The sequence below is a fragment of the Cebus imitator genome, unplaced genomic scaffold, assembly GCF_001604975.1.
Source record: "Cebus imitator isolate Cc_AM_T3 unplaced genomic scaffold, Cebus_imitator-1.0 Scaffold218, whole genome shotgun sequence".
NCBI classification, from domain to species: domain Eukaryota; kingdom Metazoa; phylum Chordata; class Mammalia; order Primates; family Cebidae; genus Cebus; species Cebus imitator.
In genome coordinates this window covers 412,275-425,200 of record NW_016107533.1, presented here as the reverse complement: position 1 = coordinate 425,200, position 12,926 = coordinate 412,275, and the positions used below count along the sequence as shown (strand labels likewise).

Here is a 12,926-nt window from a genome sequence, read left to right as displayed (position 1 = left end):
TCAAACCCATGGGGATTATGCCCTTTGAAAACCCAGGCAATACCGTTTAGGACATAGACATGGGCAAAGACTTTATGACTAAAATACCAAAAGCAATGGCAACAAAATCCAAAATTGACAAATGGGATCTAATTAAACTAATGAGCTCTGCACAGCAAAAGAAACTATCATCAGAATGAACAGGCAACCTATAGAATGGGAGAAAATTTTTACAATCTATCAATCTTACAAAGGGCTAATATCCAGAATCTGTAAGGAACTTAAACAAATTTACAGGAAACAAACAATTCCATCAAACAGTGGGCAAAGAATATGAACAAACGCTTCTCAAAAGAATACATTTATGTGGCCAAAAAACATGAAAAAAACCTCATCATAACTGATCATTAGAGAAATGCAAATTAAAACACATTGAGATACCATCTCATGCCAGTTAGAGTGGCAATCATTAAAAAATTAGAATACAACAGATGCTGGAGAGGATGTGGAGAAATAGGAAAGCTTTTACACTGTTGATGGGAGTATAAATTAGTTCAACCATTGTGGAAGACAGTGTGGTGACTCCTCAAGGATCTAGAAGCAGAAATACCAGTTGACCCAGCAATCCCGTTACTGGGTATATAACCAAAGGATTGTGAATAATTCTACTATAAAGGTACATGCACACATATGTTTATTGCAGCGCTTTTAACAATAGCAAAGACTTGGAACCAACCCAAATGCCCATCAATGATAGACTGGATAAAGAAAATATGGCACATATATACATGGAATACTATACAACCATAAAAAAGATGAGTTCATGTCCTTTGCAGGGACATGGATGAAGCTGGAAACCATTATTCTCAGCAAACCGACACAGGAACAGAAAAGCAAACACTGCATGTTCTCACTTATAAGTGGCAGTTGAACAGTGAGAACACATGAACACAGGGAGGGGAACATCATACACCAGGACCTGTTGTAGGATAGGGGAATAGGGGAGGGATAACATTAGGAGAAATACCTAATTTAGATGATGGGATGGTGGGTAGAGCAAATCACCATGGCATGTTTATACCTATGTAACAAACCTGCACGTTCTGCACATGTATCCTAGAACTTTAAAAAAGAATAAAATAAAATAAACCCAGGATCTAAGCTGTTAAGGAATATGTTTGCTAGGGCTTCCATAAAAAAGTACCACAGTTTGGGTGGGTTTAACAACAGACAATTATTTTCTCACCATTCTAAAGCTCAAATGTCTGAGATCAAGGTGTTGGCAGGGTTTATTTCCTCGGAGGCCTTCCTCAGGATTTCAATTGGTTGTCTTAATTTCCTCTTCTTGAAAGGACACCAATTATATTAGATTAGAGCCCACATGAATAATTTCATCTTAACTTAATTACCTTTTTAAAGACTCTATCTCCAAATACAGTCACATTCTGTGCTGCTAAGAGTTAGTTAGGACGTCAAATTATGCATTTTATTCAGGGACACAATTTAGCCTATAACAATTTCCAGATTGATCTCCTTGGGCCCCTACCCTTACCCAGTGTTGGAGGTATGCTACTAAGCCAGATATTTAGAACTCCAAAGCTGGTACTCATTTCTTTATAGTATCATAGTGGTCACAAGCCATGGTTTATATCTCCTAGAATAGTTCAGCCACAGGAGAAGCTGAATTCATCTAGCTTTGTTTTTTTTTTCTTTTACATGATAATCCATAGTAAACATTTTACTTAAAAGTGGGAACTAGTGCTTTAGTAATATAGTAGATTCCAAGACAGACCTATATTTAGACACTGTTCTGCTACTCTATAACTGTGCTCTGTTCCTCCCAAGATTTTTAGTGAGCATTAAATGAGATACAGATAAACACTTGGCTCGAAGCAAAAGATTATCAGCATTTTCCTTATTTAGAGAAAACAGTATTATAGCAAATCTACCTTTCTAGTCAGTACAGTAAATACATGAGGAGTACAGTGAAATGTTATTTAAGAATGTGGAAGTGAAAGCAATATGATTGCCTTTTGAGAGTTAAACTTTAAAATCATCACATAATGGATAAAAACAGTCTCTTCTTCTAGCAGCAGAGTTGACGTAATATGACTGGAGCTATTAATACAGCTAACGGAAGGATGTGTGTCATTCCAAGGTAGGGGGTTGGACAGCCCATGGGAGCTTAGGAAAAAGAGTCACAGAGACAAATATTAACAGAACCCATCTGGGTTCTTTTGGGAAACAGGAACTTTGAGCCAGTAGATTTTTAAAAATATTAAGTTCACATTGCCAAGTTCCCAACTGTGGGCTGAATACTTTAACCTGTTTTAGTCTTAAATCATAGAACACTCACACATTCCAATGAGCTTCTTGTGCTTGAAACCCAATTTTACCTGACCTCGATGTGAAGTAGATGTGCTTACAGAGATTGTGTGGGCCTGTCATGCTAACCTGGGTGTTTAACAACCTGTCGGTTTTTTTTACTGTAAGTGAATAGACTTTTGTGCACTTGGTTAATGTGACTGATCAATCAATCCATTATCTGTGTACTTAGAAACTCTGGTTTCTATTGCTGAAGGACTGTGAACCCAATCTTCCATATTTTGAGTTTAACCCGTAAGAGCTAAGATTTAGAGTTGTTAGATTTAGCAATTAAGACTATGGATTACTCAGTTAAATTTGAATTTCAGATAAACAATGGTTTTTTTTCTTAGTATAAGTATGTCCCAGACAAAATTTTGGATATACTTATATAAAAAGTGTTGAATATTCATTTGAAATTCAAATCTAACACTTTACCTGGCAACTCTAGAGAGACCCTTTTTAATACAGCTCCTAGTTTTAATAGACTTACAGCCCTTAGTACAGATTATCACACATAAACACTATAAATGGTGACACATTTCTTGTCTTATGTAAAGGAGTTATAGTACATGAAAAGTAATCACCTTTGTTGATACCTGTTAACTAAATAGAAGGCCCATAAACCTGTGCCTTTTTGCTCTTCACAATGAAGACCTCAAAGGTTGGTTATTGAGCCTTCTGTTCAAGCAAGATCATGTTGCTTGTATTTTGCCCATGAAGTTTCCAAATAATAAAATATTTACAAAATGGCCAAAAATGTTTGCTTCTTCTCTAAACCTGAATTATTACAAAATAGTCTAAACTATTCCCTTCAACATTTGTTCCTGCTGGCTGAGATGGACGTATGGTGTGCCTTAACCCAACACTCCCAAGGTTTAAAAAGTCCTTGTTTTCAAACCAGCCATACTACTTCTAATCACTTTCTATTAGCTCAGTGGGCGTGGCATGAACATGTAACTGACGAACTGCTTTAAAACTTTTGTAGGCAATTTTCCTTCAAGGTAGATGAATGCCACTGTAGGACAGAATAAAAATCTTTCCCTCACCTATCCTATGTTCATAGCTGAGGCCCCTATAACAGACAGATTGGCAAGATAATAGGGTACAGATTTATTTAATATAATTAGTATGTGATACAGGAACCTTCATAAGGAAAAAAGACTCAAAGCAACAGTTAAACATGACTGTATTTTATTGACGGTTTTAAGAGTAGACTACCATGAAGAAATTTGACAGGATAAAGGGAATATAATCTAATGGAAACTAGGGGAAATTTAGAAAGGTCTGGTATGTTCAGATTTCTTTCTGTGTCCCTTCATCTTCAGAGATAAGGATGTTTCTTTCCTCTGGATATGGAGAGAGCATCTCTCACAAGAGGATCTTATGACTTGCTTTAGGGGAAGGTCAGAAAAAGCTTCCTAGGTGTTATGACCTGTTTCACAAGAAGAGTGTAGATTAAGATGAGAATGAACTTCCTACCTTGTGGTTTTCTCAAATTCCTTCAGCTTAAACTATTTTAGGGTAGCATATCCAAAACCTCATCATTGGAAGAGTGAGTGAGGCTTGGCACAAAGAAACAGCTATAATCTAGGATATACAAAGCCCTAAGAGACTTCTAAAATAAAAGAAGAAAATCTTGGTGGGTAATTCAAAATCCCTTTCTTTCCATATTTGTCTGCTACACCAAAAATTTTCATAAGATTAAAAGTTGTTAACTGGTCTTTTCAATTATGCGGTTTATTAAGCCATCCAGGCAGCGACTTTCTCTAGATAATTTGGGTCAAGCAAATCAATACATTCGTCTGTTTGTTTTTCCTTCTCTTTCTTGCATTGTTCTTTAAGGAAATCTCTAATGTCATGAAATATACCAATTGGTCTATTCTCTGTTAGATGGAATCTACTTAAAATGGGCCATGTGGAGCAAATCTGCCATTCTAAAGAAACACTCTGTGTAGTTCCTGGCTTGGACATATATGACCATGTGAAAATGACCAGCAAAAACGTTAAGTTAGAGTTGGGGAAGCATTGTTATATCCTAAGTATAGTTTTTAATATTTTTTTCTTTTATGAAAAGACAATGACATTATCAAAAAGTAAATGCACAAAACATTGGGAGAGGAACAGAAAAGATATTTATTAGGTATTGAACTTAATATCTGGGTGATGAAATAATATGTACAACAAACCCCCATGATGTGCATTTACCTATGTAACAAACCTTCATGTGTACCCTGAAACCTAAAATAAAAATTTAAAAAAGTATATATGCTTTATATTATCACCCAGCATTCTACATTCATGTATGCATCTATTTTAATGTAACAACAATAATTTGAAAGGAAAAATAATGTTAAGCAAATTTTCATTAATAGGAATTACAGTGGAAGCTCTGGCTTTTCTTTTCCAGACTTCTTTAAAGGCTAGCTTTTCTCCTGTTACTTAATTTAACAAATAAGATAAAATGGTGGTTTAAATTATGTGTCTTGTAGAGTGATTTCGTTGGCAAAGTCAGAGTGTAAGCACTCCTTAGAAAATAATTACCCTGACAACAACAAGCACTTACTCGGCTTCTTTTATAAAGACTCAAAAGACGCTTTACAATTAAAACACAGCAAACTGACCTACTTTCTTAAGGGTGTTCAGGAATAGGAATGAACAGATATGTCTTTAGTTTTAAGTCCAGACAGAAGAGTACTATGAATAGAATCTGCAAAGAAATTCTGGGACTCCAAGAGCCTGGAGCTCATGAGTGGGATAAAGCAAATATCCTGCTGACTCTGACCTTAATGATCAACCAGGGACATATGGTCATCACAAAAGATCTAACAAATTTCCTGGGACTCATCCATTAGCCAAGTCATCAGTCACTGATACACCATTTAAATTGGTATTAGGTTTTATGGGGATTTAATTCTGAAATGTATAACTGAGCCACCTGAGCCAGGCGGCCAACACTACCACTGACTGAGGACTACCCCATCTTAAGCTTCAGGTCACAATAGGTTCTTATATAACTGATGACAGAGGCCAGCTTGTACTCGAGTGTGTAGGGGGTAGGAGAGAGATGTCTACAAGACAGCAGCAGGAGCTGAGGTCAGAGTACTTATGGAATAGAACACCCTGGAGCCAGCAATAATATTAAATAATATCCTGGGGAGGCTTTTGTCCCCAACAGTTCCAAAGGCTTTATCTATCTGACTTTTTAAGCCAAAGCAGCTTTAGCCAAGTTGATCAGGCATCCACCCTCAATGTGAGGGGATTTATCATCTCTGGCTGGTCTTTCTTGCCATTAGGATTTTTACTGGGAGAAGGAAGAGCCTGAATATTTCTTGGAAATTTGGACTCAGGCTTCTCGTGTTCATTTCTAAAGCTCCAGGTCCCTAAAGGCTGTGGTCATCCTCAGATACATGTAGATGGTCAGCCTGTACTATTTTAGTATGGAAATTATGGTTGATAAAAATGAAGTGTAAACCTAAATTTATGTTGTAATAACAAACATAGAAAATATTTCAACATCAGGGTAAATCAGCAGTTTTCAACCAAGGACAATTTTGTCCCTTAGGGGATATTCAGCAATGTCCGGAGACATTTTTTATTGTCACTACCGGAGGTGCTACTGGCATCTGGTGAGTATAGGGCAAGAATGCTCCTAAATATCCTACAATGCACAGGATAGGCCTCTACAACAAAGAATTGTCTGGCCCCAAATGCTGATCATGTTCCTGTAGCGAGAAGCTAGATTAGATTATGTTATATTCAAATTATTTTGGTCAAGTTAGAGATATATATAAATTGAGAAAGTTTCAAGATAGTGAAATTATGACCTAAATTAGGATATGGGGACATATGCTGCAGGATTTGAAAGAAGAGCCCAATCAGGATTTTACAGAATGTGTAGAGAAGTGCTCAGGGAGGAGGTAAGACTTCAGCTGGGCTTTAACAATTGTAATGCATAAGCAGAGCGGAGCCAAGAAGAAACTGTATATCACTCTTAGAAAGAAGTGCCTAAAAATGCAGCATAACGATACTATTTCTCCAATTCAATGTGAATCCACAGAGTATTAGGGAGTCTCCAGGACTTTTCCTGTGACTGAGTGCCTCTCTCTCCTTTTCTGTCCCTTCCATATCCCTGATGGAGAGAGATGGCAGAGAGCAGGGACTGCGTGGGGATTGTAGAAAAACTTGCCAATAGTACGGTAGTACCCAGAGTGCTGCCAGTACGGTGACCATGCTAACAGCCATACAGGATTTTTGATCTGCAGGAGGACTTAACTGCCAGTACCTTTGTGCTTTAGTCAGTATGGGCTATTATAACAGAAACTATGTGGCTTGTAAACAACAAAAATTTATTTTACACAGTTCTGGAGGCTGGGAAGTTCAAAATCAAGGCATTGACTTTGTTTGGTGTCTGGTGAGGGCCTGCTTCCAGGTTCATAAATATCATTTTCTTCCTGTGTCTTCACATCGTAGTCAAGGTATGGGAGCTATCTGGGTATTTTTTTTTTTAAATCAGGGGCACTAATCCTATTTGTGAAGTCTCCACCCTTATGATCTAACCATCTCTTTAAGGGATCACATACAAACACCATAACATTGGGGATTAGTTGTCAATATGTGAATTTGGGTAGGACATAAATATTCAGTCTATAGCAATTTGGTAGTTTACTAATTAATGTACATCTCAATTTTCTATTTTTTTTGAGACAGAGTTTCACTCTTGTTGCCTAGGCTGGAGTGCAATGGTGCCATCTTGGCTTATGGCAACCTCTGCCTTTCAGGTTCAAGTGATTCTCCTGCCTCAGGCTCCCAAGTAGCTGGGATTACAGGTGCATGCCGCCATGCCTAGCTAATTTTGTATTTTCAGTAGAGACAGGGTTTCTCCATGTTGTTGGTCATGCTGGTCTCGAACTCCTGACCTTAGGTGATCCACCTGCCTCAGCCTACCAAAGTGTTGGGATTACAGGCATGAGCCACCGCGGCTGGCTGCATCTCAATTTTTTTTGGCTCTTTACATTTCCTATAGTTGAGAATATGGGACTCTGCCTCACTCACATGGGTTTATTAACAGCATCTGTCATGTATTGCTTTGTCCTATGCAGTAGAAAGTTGTATGAGTCTCAACCATTCTGACATTTCAATCAGTCGGAAGAAAGAAGACTTTCTTTCATCCTTCATAATCAACATTTGTAGACACAGCAAGGTGGGGACAAAGTCAGGAAAAGTTGACTCTGAAACTGGAGATAATAATGAAGTTATCCTTTTGCAGATGGAATTCATAGTACTAGATAGTGTAGGTGGTAACATTTTTCAAGTCTCTAATACATCAGAATATATTTTCAGGTAGAGGAATTTTACTTGAATACATCAAAACTATTTTCTACAATATACTGTATTGGGCTACATGACTAGTGTTAAGTATATATGTGATAAGTAGTACTAGTAGTAACTGGTAGTAAGTGGATAATAAAAATCAGTGGATTTTTAAATATTTTTATTACCGGTAATAAAAATCAGTGGATCTGATTGGCAATTTGCTACCAGGAGGTTAGTGATCTATATGAAGTGCACAGAAAAGAAAGCCAAAGGGCAAGTATTTGAATTCTTATTCACCAGTGTTCAGAGACAGAATACTTTAATTCTGGAAACTCATTACCTACTCTTGAGTTAATTAGAAACACTCCTCCTAAGTAAGATGGGTCATTTCTCAGGTACTTTGTGCCCATCTTTCCCCACTTTGTTTTGATGCTATTTTGTTTAGTGATCTTCTGACCTTGAATTTGTTTCTTTCAACAGCTTTGCCTAGTAGAGGGAAATGCCCTGAAGAGTAATGGGCATCAGCTCTCAACTTAAGAACCTCTACCAAGACTTCCCACTTACAAAATACTTGAACTTTTGCATAAGCTTATTGTACATGGTTGTAAATCCAGTGAGGTCAAGTGAACAGTGATTTTTATTAATGCACTTTATGTAAAAGGAAAGCAAGAAAGGCAAATTGGTTTCTTGAGGTTAGTCAGTTAATCTGTTGCAGAGCTGAAACTGAAAAGCAAGCCTACCTATGCTTTCCATGATACTCACATCCTAAGAGAGTTGACAAAAACAAAGAACAAAAGGTGAAAGAATGAGCCCTAGAGACAAAAAAAATGTGATGGCTTCCCTCTGACACTTCTCCCAACCTATACTCCTTCCAGTTTTGCTGCCTTATCTTCTTGTGGTTTCTATGACTTTGGTTTCCATTCAGGAGCATTTTGGATAATTCACATTTCTCTCTTGTACCCTGGAGGCACTGGGGATGGAAATCAGAGATGTGGGGAAAAGAAATCGTGGCATCTCCAGAGACATGCTTAGAAGAGGGGAGATTCTTCCACACTCCCCGTAAGAGGAAGTGAGAATCACAGAGGTGAAAGCCAGAGATGCCTGGGGAGGCAAATATTTTGAATCCTAAATTTATTATGTCTTTCTTGATTTTTAGGTTTGGACAGATTGCTGCATCTGTCTGCCTCGGTATTGTTGTTTGTAATTGTAGAATGAGAATGTAAGACTGCTAAAGGAATACTAGATCCTTTACTCTTAAAAATCCTCAGCTAACAAGTAAATGTGCTGGAAGGAATTGGATTTCTCAAATCACTTTGAGATTTGGCCAATCATTCATTTTATATACTCACAACATTTAATTAACCAGTTATATTAATCATTGTAAGCCCTAGAAAAACATTTACTGTAGTTAATTGATCCAATTCCTTTGGGAGGCTGACATACATGAGACTTTTTGGGACTTAGCTTTCTTTCCAAATTTTAAATATCACATATTTACTTATTGCTAAATATGCTATATTAAGAAATTCTGAAAAATAAAATCTTGAAAGAAAATTCTACATGAGAAGGATTGTGGATAAATTCAATCATATTTAAAACTATACTTAATTATCAAAGCAATTCAATAACATGTTTTAGGGGTATTTAACATTAACTTTTGTATTGATATTTAAAAAGTAGAGTGGAAATTTGAGAAGTAGAATTATTATTTTTATTATTATTTTTGAGATGAAATTTTGCTCTTGTCACCCAGGCTGAAGCGCAGTGGCATGATCACAGCTTGCTGAAATCTCCGCCTCTCAGGTTCAAGTGATTCTCCTGCCTCAGTCCCCAAGTAGCTCAAACTACAGGCACATACCACCACAACTGGATAATTTTGTATTTTTAGTAGAGACCGGGTTTACCGCGTTGGCCACGCTGGTCTCAAACTCTTAAGCTCAGGTGATCCACCCGCCTCGTCCTCCCAAAGTGCTGGGATTACAGGCATGAACCACTCCACACGGAGTGAGAAATGGAGTTATTAAAGTGCCACAAAGTCTTAGGCAAAGAGAAAAAAAGAAAAAAAAAAACCTCAGGAAAATTAATCCCTGCCAGTAACAAGTGAATTATTCTTTTTTGCTTTAAACTACCAGTTATTAGATTCCAAATTTACGTAATAGCTTTAGGGAAAACCATATTTATCTGTACTTATGTATCTTCAGATGCAATAGTTTGTCACCTGGTTTCAGCTTGAAGCAATTCCTTTGAGCTTCGAGCTTTTCTCCTCAGAGAAGCAACAGTGTGGAATGTTGAAAGTATTACATTTTTTTGTGAAGTGCCACATGCCTCTGGAGCTGCCTAGGTTCCATGATTATGTACTTTGTGTTCTGCCAATTTAGATTCATTTTTATTCCTTACGAAATTTCTGTACCAGAAGATTTAGGAATAAAAGGACTTGCAACAATCACTTGCTACTGCACAAGAAGCAGGAAACTGCTGCTGCCTTACTGTTTTTTCTTCCCTAATTCAAGAAAGAAAAATGTTCTGAAATCTTATATCGTAAAGCCCCCAAAGAACTTTCATCTGTATTAAGACCCAAATTCAAAAGCCACAAACTGGAAAATTAAAACTTTAAAATACCCTTGACTAGTGTTTGTCATCTAAATTTAACTGCAGTACATGGACAGGTTTTTAATTAGGAAAGTGTGAAAACAAATAGAATCCCAGGCAAATTTCTTATTTTGGAATATTCTTGTGACTCTGAGGATGAAAGTTTGCAAGAATGTGCCTTAGTTTTGTAAAACTTTTTCTAGAGAAAAGGATTGGGGAGTAATCCACTTCTATTAATTTCAATAATATATGTATGTTTTTAATACCATGTGGTAGGCTCATCAATTGCTTGCTGGACAGCAGATTCTTCTTGCTGTGAATCTGATTCCTGAGACTCTTTTGATTCATTTAATGGTTTATGCTAGGTAAATAATCCTTGAAATCCTCCTTTTCTTTGAGTGTAGTCAACAGCAGGCAAGCAACAATATAGCACTATAGTCTAAAAATTTCAGACAGATAGATGTGACCATATTCAAGAACCATATACTTTTGGAAAATAATTTATTTGGATGTTTTAGAATAAGGGATATTTCATTAATATGATACAATAAAGAAGAAAGATGAAATATTGTTCATATATTAGTGGTGGCTAGAACCTTAAAATCTTGGAAATGGTAAGAGATGATCCTAGTAATCTGCTATTCAATTCTGAGAAATTTTTCTTGGCACAGTCGCATTTGGGAGCACTCAAATGAATTCAACAGAATTGAATTTAAAGCAGTTTAGTAAGTATAGTGGAAGACACTAAAGTTAAGACAATGCACTTACTGTGTTCTTCCATAGTGTGCTTTGCATGACACTGACTTAAGAATTCTACAGAAGCACTTATATTTATTGTTTTTGGACTGCTTTTTCCTTCTTAATAGACTGCAAGTGCTCTGCACAGGAAGGCAAGATCAAGCATATCTGTGTCACCAACAGGTAGTACAGTGGCAGAATCATAGTAGACACTCGAGAGTGTTTGTAGAGTAAATGCTACATTTTATTTTGTAGTAGGAAAAGAAATGATATCCTATGTTAATACATTTCTGTATAGTTTCTTCTATTAACCAACCTTGCTAGACCTGCTAGATTAAAATAATAATTAAAAACAAGAATTCTAGCTCTCCTCTCATTAAACCAAGATCTACTATGTTTACTAGTGGGTAATGTCTAAAAGCAATTATTAATATTTCTCTTTTACTGTGCTTTTATGACTATTAATGTTACCTTAATTGCCAGAGCTATCTTATAGAAGAAAAACTTAGGATGGGGAAATTAAGACTATTTCAAGATAAATGTAAAGAGAAAAATACAGGTAGTGTGCAGCTTTGGATGATTAAGTTTAGAAACATATCCTTTCAAGTCATGTTATTTTTCTGGAAAAGGATCTTCCAAATTCCTTTAGCTCTCATTTAACATACCAAGGATTTAAATTGGCTGTATAGTCAGATAGAAGGATTTGATATAGGGAAAGTAAAAGAAAACTCAGGCTCTTTCCAGTGCCTGTGGATTATGGAATAAGTAACAGGCACAAGGAGAAAGAGCTAATCAGATGTGTATGTACAGATTTTCCTTTCTATGGGATTAGCTTGCTAAAAGCTGATAAGTAAGGGTCTCATGCTAGCACACAGTGCCCTGGGTGTTAAGCAACGGCATCTGCTAACAGGTATGGACTTGGGGTACTATTGCTGCACTCCTAATTTTTAACTCTGGAAAGATACTTTCTTTAGCTTCCCCTAAACAACTAGGGCATGGAAACATCAGCTGGAAGGTGCAGTGAGCAATTAAAGGCTTGAGGCATTTTCGTCCTCCCATACTACCCAGAGTTACCATGGCACATGGTTGCTAAATTGAGGTGTAGAGGGCCAGCCATCAGGTCCTTTGTGGCAACAGAGGCTGAGGGTACATGAGCAGGCCAAGGCACTGAATGAAGAAAGTGGGCAGATTTAGAGGTCTTTAGCACATAGGAGTTGAAAAAGGACACAATCAGCCAGGGAGCTTCACCCAGTTCTGACCAAGCCAAGATCACACTGCACATTTCACAAGTCATACATTCTACCAGTCATGAATTCCACTAGCCATGAATGAGGGCAAGCAGAAAGCAGATGAATAATCCCCAGAGACTATGTGGCTGAACTTGACAACTTGTAGGTGAGAACTTCTAAAGACTATGTAACCATATATGGATAAAAACCTTACCTTTTTTCTGCATGTCTAAATTGTAATTAAATTCTGCAAACCCAATTATGAGATAGTAGTTGTTTGCCAAAGTCTGGGAATAGAATGGTCTGATTTCAACCTGTCAGTGATCAGGCAGTATTAGCACAGGGTAAGGTCTCTCTTAATAGCCATTTGGAGCAATGCACTTGCAATTATTTAATCAAAAACTGTTACTGATAAGAGAAACTCAACCTGATAAAGTCCTCTGAAATTTGTCATTTCAGATTGATTATAAACAAACTTGAGGACATTTATATTGATGGTCAGAATAGGGATATAATGACTGCTTTCAATTCATTTTTGATACTCACAATAATAATGACTTTTAATGAAAGTTGTAAGTTCCTAATTAGAAATTCTTGTTCCATTGTTTCTTGTGCAGGAACAGAAATAACAATTTACTGTATATTAAATTTAATTTACACATATAATCTTTTAAAATCTCCCAGTCACTCTGAGGGTAGAAATTATTATCC

General features: G+C 36.8%; 1 long non-coding RNA gene across 1 annotated transcript in view; it reads left to right on the top strand.

Annotated features, from left to right (window-relative positions):
- The window catches only part of LOC108318359, a 148,961-nt gene extending 139,879 nt beyond the window's left edge, over nt 1–9,082 (top strand). The window contains exon 3 of the long non-coding RNA XR_005203503.1: nt 8,140–9,082. This is a non-coding gene — a long non-coding RNA (uncharacterized LOC108318359). The remainder of the gene's footprint in view (nt 1–8,139) is intronic.
- The last annotated feature ends 3,844 nt before the right edge of the window (nt 9,083–12,926 follow it).